Genomic DNA, 12,319 nt, shown 5'->3' on the forward strand with positions numbered 1-12,319 from the left:
GATATATTAGCGTTTCAATTTTTAATATCTCCCTTTATCTTATTTGACAAAAATATTTTAATTTGAACACTGACGTATTCACTGTATAATGAAAAGATGAGTTTAAGGAAAAATACAGTGATCAAGAACAGTAACTGTGTATAGTCTTCTTTTTTAATTACCTCCCTTTCTTTCATTTCCATGTATTTTATTCTCTACAGCATAACTCCAACATTATATAACTAATTGATCCTTGAAATGTAAAAAGATGACACAGGTGCCATGTTTTACAAATATTATTCTACTCTCTAAAACAAATGTTGTCATATAAGCAAACACATTTCGGCGGGGATTTGGCACTACTGTGACAAGCTCTTGTTTGAAGTTTAAATGAAAATAAATCAGTATTATGTTACTTTTAATCCCAGTTAATTAACAGGAAGCTCTTCAGGGCCATCATGGACTCTCGTTTGTTAAGACCTTTTAAAGGGGCATATCACGTGTAAAAATAAAAATTGTAAAAAGTTCGTTTAAGATGAATGCTTCACACAATTATCTCATTTTGATAAACACAACAAAATGTTATTTTTATAAAATTGAGCACGTTGTGCCCAATACACTTGGGTGTGTGAGAAAAGTCATTATTTATTATATGTAAATGTGGTGATACTATGCCTGTGCCGTTTATTATAAAGAACGCGACTTAGAATGGTTAAAATTCTCATTTACTGTTTTGTAGGCCTGATTGTCAATCCTGCTTGATTGTTTTAATATTTTTCCAATATTGACTGCATTAAAACACACAAAAAACGTGAAAGATTATCTTCTGGCTGCATAGTTACATTTGATAAAAATCATTGTAGATGCATGCTTGGTTTGTGATAAATCAAGGGTAAGTGAGAGGTTTGCATAGCCCTAAAAACTGGTTTCCAACGCTTTCATCGTTTTGATAATTTCATGTTTATTTGTCATGTTCTTAAAAAAAAGGTTAATATATAATAACAATAATTTCTCTCAATATAGAGTTCCTGAAGTTTCATGGTTTGCAATATCACAAACTGAATTTATATTCGGCCCTCAGAATGTGTGCGCGTGACGTTCAACTGGAAAAAATGGCGTCCACATCCAGTCTTAGCCATAAAAAAGTAAAACATCTAGGTAATTGTTCTACTCACCAAAGTTGCGTTATAACCATGTTTATTTTCGTAAAGTTTAATTTGCTTCCATTACGAGTTAAAATTTTGGACACATTTCTTCATCGCCATCCACCTTTTCCATTTAAAGCACTGGATGTAAACAGGCAATTTTTTGTGGATAGACATTCTTTGATCGACTGACAAAGGAACGACTTATTCATCAAAGAAATTACCCTTTTAGTTCAACATCGATTTCCTTCGAACAGTTACAGAACAATTCACTTACACTTTTCTTAAATTTAATCCATCAATTATTCAACAAAACATCGCTTTATTCAACATTTAAACGAAATCGAAAATGCAGTCTCACCAGTTTCATTCCAGTTTTATATCCCAACACTGTTAGGCCTATTCACATTCATAATATTATAATAATCCATCGTAAACACACACACTAATCGTTCAATGCTTAAAATTATTTAACTGTTAAATAAAAACACTCCAAGTCCGATTTGTTGTTGTCCTTAAATCCAAAGTGTCTAGCTAGTTTCGTCATTTAAATTACGTCACATGAGATACGTCATAAATTGCGTAATCATTTCAATGAAAATATAAGTACGGAAAGCTGGTTCTTTATAAATTTTAGTGAAGGACCAAAATGGTATGATTGCCCATCTATAATTTAGTAGAAAAGGAAGATATATATTATAGACGTTAATACACGGCTGAGCCGGGCCGGGCAGTGATAATCGGTCCCAGGTCGCAAACGGCCCTCGGGCCATTATGCTCCCTGCGGGCCGATTATCAATGCCCGGCCCGGCTCAGCCGTGTATATTCCTCTAAGTAATATTATGATGATAACTTCAAAGTGTATTTGTCACTATAGTATTATAATATATTTCAACAAAAATAATAAACGTTTCCTTAACGTGGGAAGCAAATGACAATGCACTTGTCCATCTTTATGTATGTCTGTCGTGGGCATGCATGAGCGCCTGCATCGGTGCTTGTACGAGCTTTAAATGCTTAGTAGAAAACATCACCAGCTTCTATGTAATACATTTACCCACATGTCCCTTGAATTTTTTCTAAGTTAAATCTTGGTTTAACTAACTTACAGCCAACATATTTTTAACCATCTTATGTGGGTATAGAGTGAGAAGTTTTCTTCAACTGTGTATAAAAAATACGTAAACTGTGTCTAAACTGTGTTAAACTCTATGGTATTGGCACAATGCTCAAAGCAAGTTTTTCAGACGCCCTTTTAGCTTACCGTCTTGGATTTTGTCCATTAGCTTGCCAATGGACTTAATAACCACAAATCGAAAATACGGTGTAAGAATGCGATACTTATTTGATTATGCAATTTATTAAAATGTGAATATTTGAATACAATTCATAAATAAAAAGGTGAATGTGAACTAGAACTAAAAGATCATTTATTCAGCAAAATAGTATAAAAGGTAAAGGCAAATAACACATAATAAAAATGTGTAATGAAATGTAAAACGATCAGCAACAAATATAGAATCTAAAAACAACAATATAGAAAACTGTACAATACATACTTTCTTATCTATGACTCTAAATATTTTGTAGAACAGAACACATGGTTACAGTTAAACTATACAAGAAGCGCTTTCAATTTGTCTCAATAGCATGTAGTTTTACTTTTCTTATTATAAGTGCAATTTAAATGCTTCTGACAGTTGATCAATAAAAACTGTCCTCAAACGCATTCGGTAGTTCCTTTTACTTTGCATAACAATAAATCACAATATTTAAGATAATAACACATCTCCACAAGTAAATAATGTATGTACATGTTAGTCATTTTGGAGATGTAGATCAAGATAACAACAATACACTGATTATATACAAGTTGTATGAAAAATAATCATCAGAGAAATACAGTTGATTCCTTGCAACATAACGCTAAATAATAGATCTAAGCTGCCAAGAACTTCATTATGAACATACTTTTTTTAAACATATACACAGACATAAAATAACTTCGCAACACAATTAATCATCCATGTGAATTATGTGATGCTATGCAACACTGAATATAAGTTTGGTCAGGCCAAGAATTATTGTTTCCTGTACATGTTCCAAAATGTCTGCAATTATTTTACTTCAAAAACCAGGATCTTGTAGTTATGCCATGTTCCTACAATGATGGATGCTGTGCTCCTATTGAAGTTGACAGACAGTGGGCCATAAAGTCTATCACTCTCGGTAGCAATTGTTGCAAGCTTCTTCTTGCCTGCACCATCTAACTGTAGGAGATTGGTGGATTGAACTCCACAGACCAGAACCTGTCCCAAAGCAGTCACATGGATACCAGATGGGCCTCGTAGGTCTGGGTCTGTGAAAGTGTGCAGAACTGTGCCATCTCTGGCCAGTGTGTGGACCTTTTGATGGGAATATGAATAGTTGAAGATAATTATCTTGTCACCTGAAGCACTCACTACACACTTAAATACTGTAAAAGAGAGCTGAATCATTGAAGTGACTTCTTTTCATAATTATTATGCTATTAAAGATATTCTTATACAAACCTCATGATGTACAATAACATTCTCTCAGTCAGTAAATGCACTCAATGACATAGTCAGAGCATGCTGACATGATTATTATTGTGGCATAATTTAGAATAGACTTTAAAAACGACGAAAAGGTCCCATACAGGGAAGAAAAGTCATGAAAATATTTAGGCAAAGAAAGAGCTTTATTGTTAAGGAGTTTTCATTTACTAATGAAACAATTATTAGGTGTGTTATTTGCAAGCATAATTGTCTGAAATGGGCAAAGGTAAAAATACAATTGACTTGTGTGTAAATATGTATAAATATAATACAATTTTAATATTCCTATCATATATAATTATGATAATTTCAATTGTTATTGGAATATATACACAAAAGTTTACCTGTGCAATTGTCTGATGTATCGTCATACACTTTATTCAAAAGGACTGCTTTCATTGAATACTTGTAAAGTGTAGTGCCAGAGGTGAGATACAAGTCTTGCAGATTATGAGCAATACCATTACAACTATGTTTAAACTGTAAATTGGTACCATTTACCAGCCCAACACCTTTCACAAAGACAAACTGGACCTCAGCACCCACAGCAACAGTTATTTCACTTGATGTTATTAGACACACGTCATTTGGGGAAGCATTTAAATCACAATGACACACCACCTTGTATTGATTATTGAGTAGCTTAACTCTTTTATTCTCATTATTTGCAACAACAATCTTATCATCAGAGAGGACACAGATGGCACTGATAGTGAAGATCTTCTTTGAATCACATGGTAGGCTGATATCATACTCAGACTTCCCTTGCACAGTGAATACCTGGTCACTGAACACAAACGCCTTGGTACTGAGTACAATCTTCCCAAGACCTGAGTAAGCAACTACTGTTGAGCATCACTGTTGGCCTGGAATGTCAGTGAACTTTCTACTTGAATAGAGTTCTCCTTTAGATAGGTTTCAGACTGCTTAATTTTTTCCAGACATTTCTTACTTGCAATAAAAGTGAGTTCCGCTTTGCCCTTATCAACTATGTCATGTATTGAGTTGCTAAGTCGTTTTAGTTTATGTTTAAGCTTGCTACAATTGTCCGAATTAGTCTTGACGTAAGCTTTTAGACTGGTCATCTTATCATCCAGCTCTTTTATGGTATTTTTTTCAATCTTTTCTAAAAGGATATTAATTTTCTGGCGTGTGTCACGTATTTCATCTAATTGTTTGTTGAATGACGCCTACAAAGTCTGTTGGTGTTCCAATTGTTCTCAAGTTTCTTGACTTCTTCAAGAATAAATCGGATCTTTCTTGATAGTTGCTGCAAGTCTGTCAGAGGTTCTCTGGCTGACTCAGATATAAGTGTTACTTTAGTACACAGTCTAAGATTAAAATAACTTTTTAATATGTGTATGTGGTTTAAATGGTCATTATGTAAAAATATATCTGAACTTTTGTTCATGATATTTGTATTGTTTTTAAAAGATTTTTTCAGGTAATACGATATGGATGGTAATTAAAATACTGGTTTTAATTTTTAAGAAGCAAAAAATGAATATATTTCATCATCATACTTTTATTTTCATGTTTTTCACACACAAAAATAACTCAAAAATTATTTATCTGAATCATGCTGAGTTAATTGGTATTTTTATGACAACAATCATTTTTGAACACAGATATATATCTGAGTTACCTATGATTGAGGAAAGCACAATTAGTGCAGCAGCACAGCTGACTGTGGTCACTGCAGTACAATTCTAGACGTTTGCCTTCATGAAGGTCACATTTTTGAAGGAAATCCTCCACCTCATTGGACACTGGCCATTTACTTGTGTCTCCCCTTCCATACATCACATGTTTCCCAAACAACTGACCATGCAGAGTAACACATTCCGCACAATAATAGGCAGTTATCGCAGTAAAACTCTTCCCACTGGTTAGTTTTGTACTAAAGACATGGCGAACAAGAAAAGTCTATAATAGGATCAGAGCCTTTATCCACAGTTGATTGAGAAATTGTTGCCATCTTAATCACTTTAGTGTAAATATTAAGTAGAAATCAGTAACTTTCAAAACCTTTCCTGCAAGTGGTGGCTATAATCAACAAATATAACACTTTGGACCACACAGTTTCATAATAAACATGTGATCGTACAGTACTTGACTTCATTTGACAGTACTCATTGTTGGTGTGGTGAAGTGGTTTATTTTGAAAGTTAAGTGATACTGAGAATTGAAGTGATTGTGATGCTATTTTTATGCCCCCGAAGGAGGCATTGTTCCATTGTTCTAGGACATTGTTCCACTCAGAACTTGTAACATGGAATGCTCTAAAATAAAAAAAGGAAATTTAGTGGTAATTGTATAATGCATTTGTGGTAATTGTATTATGCAGTTATTAATACCACAATTCAAACAAGAAATGCTATTGGTGGGTCACTTACAGTTCCTCTGGTACCGCCCTGCCCCTTAGATCTGTCCTGTTGCGATTGACTAAAAATATTTCACATGTCTTCCACTTGCTTGAAGCTTTTCTAATAAATCAATATTTGAAATCATGTATGCTCTTTATAATCAATTTTAATGTCATAAATACGTTACCTGTTATCTAATAGTATTATATAACAGGTAACGTATTTATGACATTAAAATTGATTATACTACTACCATCCGGAAATTTCTGAAGCCGTCACCCAACGACGATATAGATTAGCACGGAACATAATGTAACGTAGCCTAGCAAAACCAGAAGCGGTGTCACCATACTCATTCTTCTTCCGGATCCGTGATTATAAACGCCATTTTGTAGTCTTTGTTCTGTTAATGGTTTGGGGACAAACTTGATCGCCGATTTATCATCATTTTGACTTAATCAAACGAAAGCCGCTTCATGTCAAAAAGCCATAAAACAACACTTTCTTTCTGATAAAATTGTCTTCCTTTGTCTAACTCAACATGCTGAACCAATCACGTAATAGCATGTGCATAGCTTCGCCTTTTGAATGATTTTCTGAGAAAGAAGGTGGAGTTAACCCTAAAGTGATCTACCAGATGCGCTGATATTGAACACGTTTTTCACTTATGTTCAGTGCCAATTATTTGCAATCGTAATTTCTCGGCATAAGCTTTAAAACAATGAATACATTTGTATTGGCTTTCCGCAATAGTATTTCTGCTATACCAACTTTCTGAACATTTCCAAAAAATGGCGAACGTTTGTGTTTATGGAATTCTTAAAACACATTTATCTTCAAAACGGCAACTCTCTTTTGTTGGATTATTTCTAGTTATACAATTACAAGGTGATAATATGTTTAACTGCACTAATATTTGGATTATTTTATATAATTTAAAGGGACCTTTTCGCAGATTTTTGCAGATATTGAAGTTTGTCATTATATGCTTTGTATTGATAAATGTTAACATTGGAACTAAAAAGCTCTAGTAAAAAAAAAGGATAAAATTTAAAAAGAAAAAAAGTAACCCTTAACTGGGCTCGAACCACTGACCCCTAGAGTAAAAGTCTAACTCTTAGACCACTTGGCCATGCGTGCACATACAATTAGTGAATTTTTTCTATACTTTATATAAGCAATCTTTGTAGTGTCTCAAAATATAACTACAACAACAGAATTCAAAATTATTCAATCGTTTCGCATTGCAACGCTTTATAATATTCAGGTTTTTAAATCGTCAAAAGATGCATATAATGGATATTTAGAGCATGCCAAATGTTCAGTTTTCTTTCTTTTTCTTTCTTTCTTTTTTTCTTTCAAATATCATAACTACAATGAAAATTTGCGAATCTGAAGCAGTTGTTTTTACTTTTGTCAATATACCATAACGTGAAAACGTCTCTTTAAATGTTAAACAAGATAGTTGTGTCACAGATCGGTCTTGAATTTGAAACTGACAACGAATTTACTTTAGTCAGGATTATTTTTTTTTAAAGACCATTGTTTTAAGAGACCACTTCTGGTTGCTCCCAATTGTTGTCCCTTAATACAAGATTGACTGCATGCCATTTTTTGTTTAAAGATATTCGGTGTTCAATAATGATAAAGACACTAATTGACCTTCAGTTTTCACAAAAGTAATTTATATTAATTTTCTTCCTTATCACTTTCCCTCATAATAAACAAAGTGAAAATGGCTTTTGCAACCAGCATTATAAACCAAAACAGCCTGCGAGTAACTCGCAGTCTTTTCAGGTTTTATGCTGTTTGCTGCTCATCAGTAACTAAGGGTTGGAAATGAAGCCTATCAAATTTGAATCTAGTAAGATAGGTTTTTAACTAAATTCAATTTTTGGAGGGACTACAAATGCGTCAAAATACCTATCTGAAGTGGTAAAGGGTTCAATGGTATTTTAAAAGCCATCATTGTCCCCTTGATTTGAATTTGTAAGATACTTCCCCTTCACCTTGAGCTAATATTGTAGCAAGAACACCAAAATGTGACTGTCAGTGGTGGTGTTAGTGGGGGGGGGGGGGAATTTACCTTATAAAGCTATTGTAAAATATTGCTAACATTCATGCTTACTGATTTGGCTGATTAAAAATTAAATGATGTCAGAATTTAGCTAGACCAAAATCTGGCAAAGGCGTTGTCCTTCAAAAAGGAGGGCGACCTATTTTCAGATTTTTCTTTGGATGGTAAATTGTGTACATTTGTAAGTGACTTAATGATGCTGTTATCTTTCAAGCACTTATATTCAAGCATCAATTCATCATATATCTATGAGGTATGCTCTTTATCGAATATAATTTGATGTTAATATCAAGTAAAGCTGTATGTTAGTCTATTAAATTTATAATAGCCAATACAAATATGTGAGGTGTTTCTGTATTTACCAGATCATTGACAAATCAAAAAAGGTGGGGCATAAAAATAGAAAGGGGTCCGATGCTTTTCTTACTTAGCTAATCCTTGTTGTGAGTATATATTTTTTATAAAATAATATTAACTGAATTGGGTAATTGATGTATTAGTCATATAATTACATATGTAATAAATCCATAAATAATTTCAAGAGATCAGCCATGGTTAAGGGCCATGAATGAGCATTGTTAAGGGCAATGATTGACCATGGTGCAGAATCATGATTGACCATGGTTTAAGATAACATTCAGCCATGTTTAATGTCCATCAATAGCTATAAATAAGGAGTGTAAATTGCCATGGTTAAAGAAATGATTGACCATGCTAAAGGATAATATTTGGCTACTGTATAGGATCATGCTTTGCTATGTAACATGATAATTATTATCCCCCGCCATGGCGGAGGGATATTGTTTTAGAGTTGTCCGTCCGTACATTTATGCCATACTATTAAGGGGTACATCTTTTAGAGATGAACGTCTCCAACTTCATGGCCTTCGTCTCGAACTTTCACTGCTTTCATGCTGTTCGGAAAATATTTTACTCAAATGCTAAACCGCATGCTCTAACATAAAGGTATGAAAGTGGTTTAGCTAAAGTGCTAGTGTACTGAAGTATTATTACCAGAATCTTCTCTTAACATGTACATGTTTTCCAAACACACCTGGCTTCTATCGCACTACTTGTCTTTTCGCAGCTATCGCAACTGACATGTGCGAAATATTATCAACACAGCTCGAATTCGATCTAATAGCGTTTCGAATGTCAATACTATTTTGGCTTCGGAAGGTAAGCGTCAGAATCTTAAGATTGTATTGCAACAAGCCGGATAAATGCCAGAAAAGATTTCCCTAAAAAACATACTACTATTTAAACTGAAGATTTCTTTATTTTACCCATTGACTTTTGAGCATTAAATGATTACATGTCCTTTAATCGCATCGTATCATTAAACATTGTTCGAAAAAAGCTCAAGACATTCTCTAAATTTCGTTGCTTTTTTTTTTTTAAATGTTTAGGGGGGGGGGGGGTGTTGAATGGGGGCGGTATAATATTTTCGTGACTACTACGCTGTAAGGGATATTGTCGTTTCATCTTCAAAATCTTCATTTTGTAGCTCACCTTAGCACAACGTGCTCATGGTGAGCTTTTGTGATCGCCTTTTGTCCGTCGTCCGTCTTGCGGCGTCAACATTTGCCTTGTTAAAACTCCAGAGGCCACATTTATTATCTTTATGAAATTTGGTCAGAAGATTGGTCTAAATGATTTCTTGGATGAGTTCGAAAATGGTTACGTTTGCTTGAAAAACATGGCTGCCAAGGGGCGGGGCATTTTTACTTAAATGGCTATATATGGCTAAACATGGCCGCCAGGGGGCGAGGCATTTTTCCTTATTTGGCTATAGTAAAACCTTGTTTACACTCTAGAGGCCATATTTATTGTCTGATTATCATGAAACTTGGTAAGAAGATTGGTCTCAATGATATCTTGGACGAGTTTGGAAATGGTTCCGGTTGGTTGAAAAACATGGGCACCAGGGGGCGGGGAACTTTTCCTTATATGGCTATAGTAAAACCTTGTTAACACTCTAGTTACTTGGAAATATAATTGCAAGGTGAGTCTGAAAATAGTTCATGTTTGTTAAAAAATAAAACTCTCAGGGGGTGGTAGTTTTGGTGTATGTCTAAAGGTGTGTGGTAAAATTGAGCTTAAGCTGATTATCATTACATAATACTTAATTTATTTTGTCATTTTTCACAAGAATCTGATAAGCCATAATGTTAAAGAAAGATAACCTGTACATACTTTCTAATAGTTAACTCCCTTGTTTAACCTGCTGACTCAGGTTCCCTAATCTATTTTTAGTTCACCTCTGGAATTTGTTAGACCCCTTGGTTTCAAAACACTTAAAGGGTAAATACTTCAAAATGCATATTTTTCTAGTATAATGACAGTTTTGGCTAAGTTATAATTTCTTGTGTAAATCTGTACTTATTGTTTTGCCATATTTGTTATCAGTTTGTAGCAAATTAATCTATAATGGGAACTATTACTGATAAGCCATTTTTGAGAAAACCCCTACAGAGTTCCCGAGAGCTAAGATATTGATCATTGATTATTAGTGTGTTTTTGATAGCTGAATGCATGTGTAGATTGCATATTTTGGTAGAAGTTGTTGGTTTTGTTCAATTTAAATAATAGTGTTGATTTGAGTGTTTTATTATGTTTTTAGTCTATGAGTAGAGATTATATTTTTAATCAATCAAAACGTCTCTAAATGGACTGTTTAAAGGGAAAATAGACTGTTCTGCCAGTGCTCTCAGAACTGTATAAAATAAGCTGTTTGGCTGATACAGTCACGTTTTGATGCTTTCTTGAAAAGGTAACAACTCTTGATAAAGGAGGGAATTTTGAAGTAATTAAACTCTTAGTTATTGTTACACCAGCATCAATACATTTTGGCATTATTTTCCACATTATTCTCATTATTTAGCTAATTTTTATTTGGCATTGTCTATATTAGAAAGACTCTTTTCACTGAAATAACTTTTGTAAATTCTTCTTATTTTTTTTACATTTGAGTCACTTGAGTTTTCCACTCTCCATAAATTGTGTTCTTTAGATTTAGTTAGACTTATTTTATAAACTAAATTTTTGAAGCAATTTCTAGACTAACAGTAACTAATATTTATATCAGTTCTTTTTACAGATTGTGAACTTCTTTTTACATTCATTAAGGTATTTGCTGTATTTATTCATTTTTAACGATGCATAGATTCTTTAGACTTGGCTTGTACCTGTTCTTAATTCTCTGTCATTGTTCTTCATTTTCCTAGTTCTTAGTATACAAGTTAGTTATTTTCATTAAAGCTGCTTTAGTTTTCACTAATAGATTAATTCTTTGAGTGTATTCAGGCGTATCAGACTGGACGCCTTTAGTTAATTGAATTACAACCAGTCAGTGGTATCATCGTGACCGGAAATAAGCGTTCTTTAATTAGACTCGATAAATATTTCCGTATTACATAAGTGCTTATAAAGTTACATAACTTGTAACCATCCCGTGACCGGATCACTTGCGTAAGCGAAAGAGACCGCACTACCACAGTTGTTTATAGTGAAGCATTGTGAATACTTTTAGTCACACTTTTTTCAATCTGAATGACACTTGCTGATCTTCACACATAGTGACAATCTTTACGAGCATAATATTTTTTGCTCATGGTGAACTTTTTTGATCACCTTTTGTCAATTGTCTGTCTTCCGTTGTGGGTCATGAATATTTGCCTTGTTAACACTGTAGAGGCTACATTTATTGTTGGATAATTATAAAACTTTGTCAGAAGATTTGTCCCAATTATATCTTGGACGAGTTCAACAATGTTTCCAGTCTGTTGAAAAACATTGCCGCCAGGGGGGCATTTTTTGTTCATTCTTCATGAAACTTGGTTAGAACATTTGTTCTATTGATATATTGGGCTGCAACGAACAGGTCATTTCTTTTTAGCTCAGGTGAGCGACATTGGGCCTTTCAGGCCCTCTTGTTCATCGTTGCTGTCACCGGGATGTATGTTCATTTTAAACTAAATAAAGTAGAACTAGAATAAAATATTGCATACGTGTATATAATTTTTAACATATCGTTGTTTATCTACTACAAATCGTGTTGGAAGAATCAGAGTAAATAGTACCCATAGGCTCATCTGGTATGACCGGGGCATTTATTTAGGCGCAGGCTGATCTGGTACGTCTTGTGGACTACCGAATGCTAATCTCCTGCGA

Source organism: Dreissena polymorpha, chromosome 13 (genome assembly GCF_020536995.1).
Source record: "Dreissena polymorpha isolate Duluth1 chromosome 13, UMN_Dpol_1.0, whole genome shotgun sequence".
Lineage (NCBI taxonomy): Eukaryota > Metazoa > Mollusca > Bivalvia > Myida > Dreissenidae > Dreissena > Dreissena polymorpha.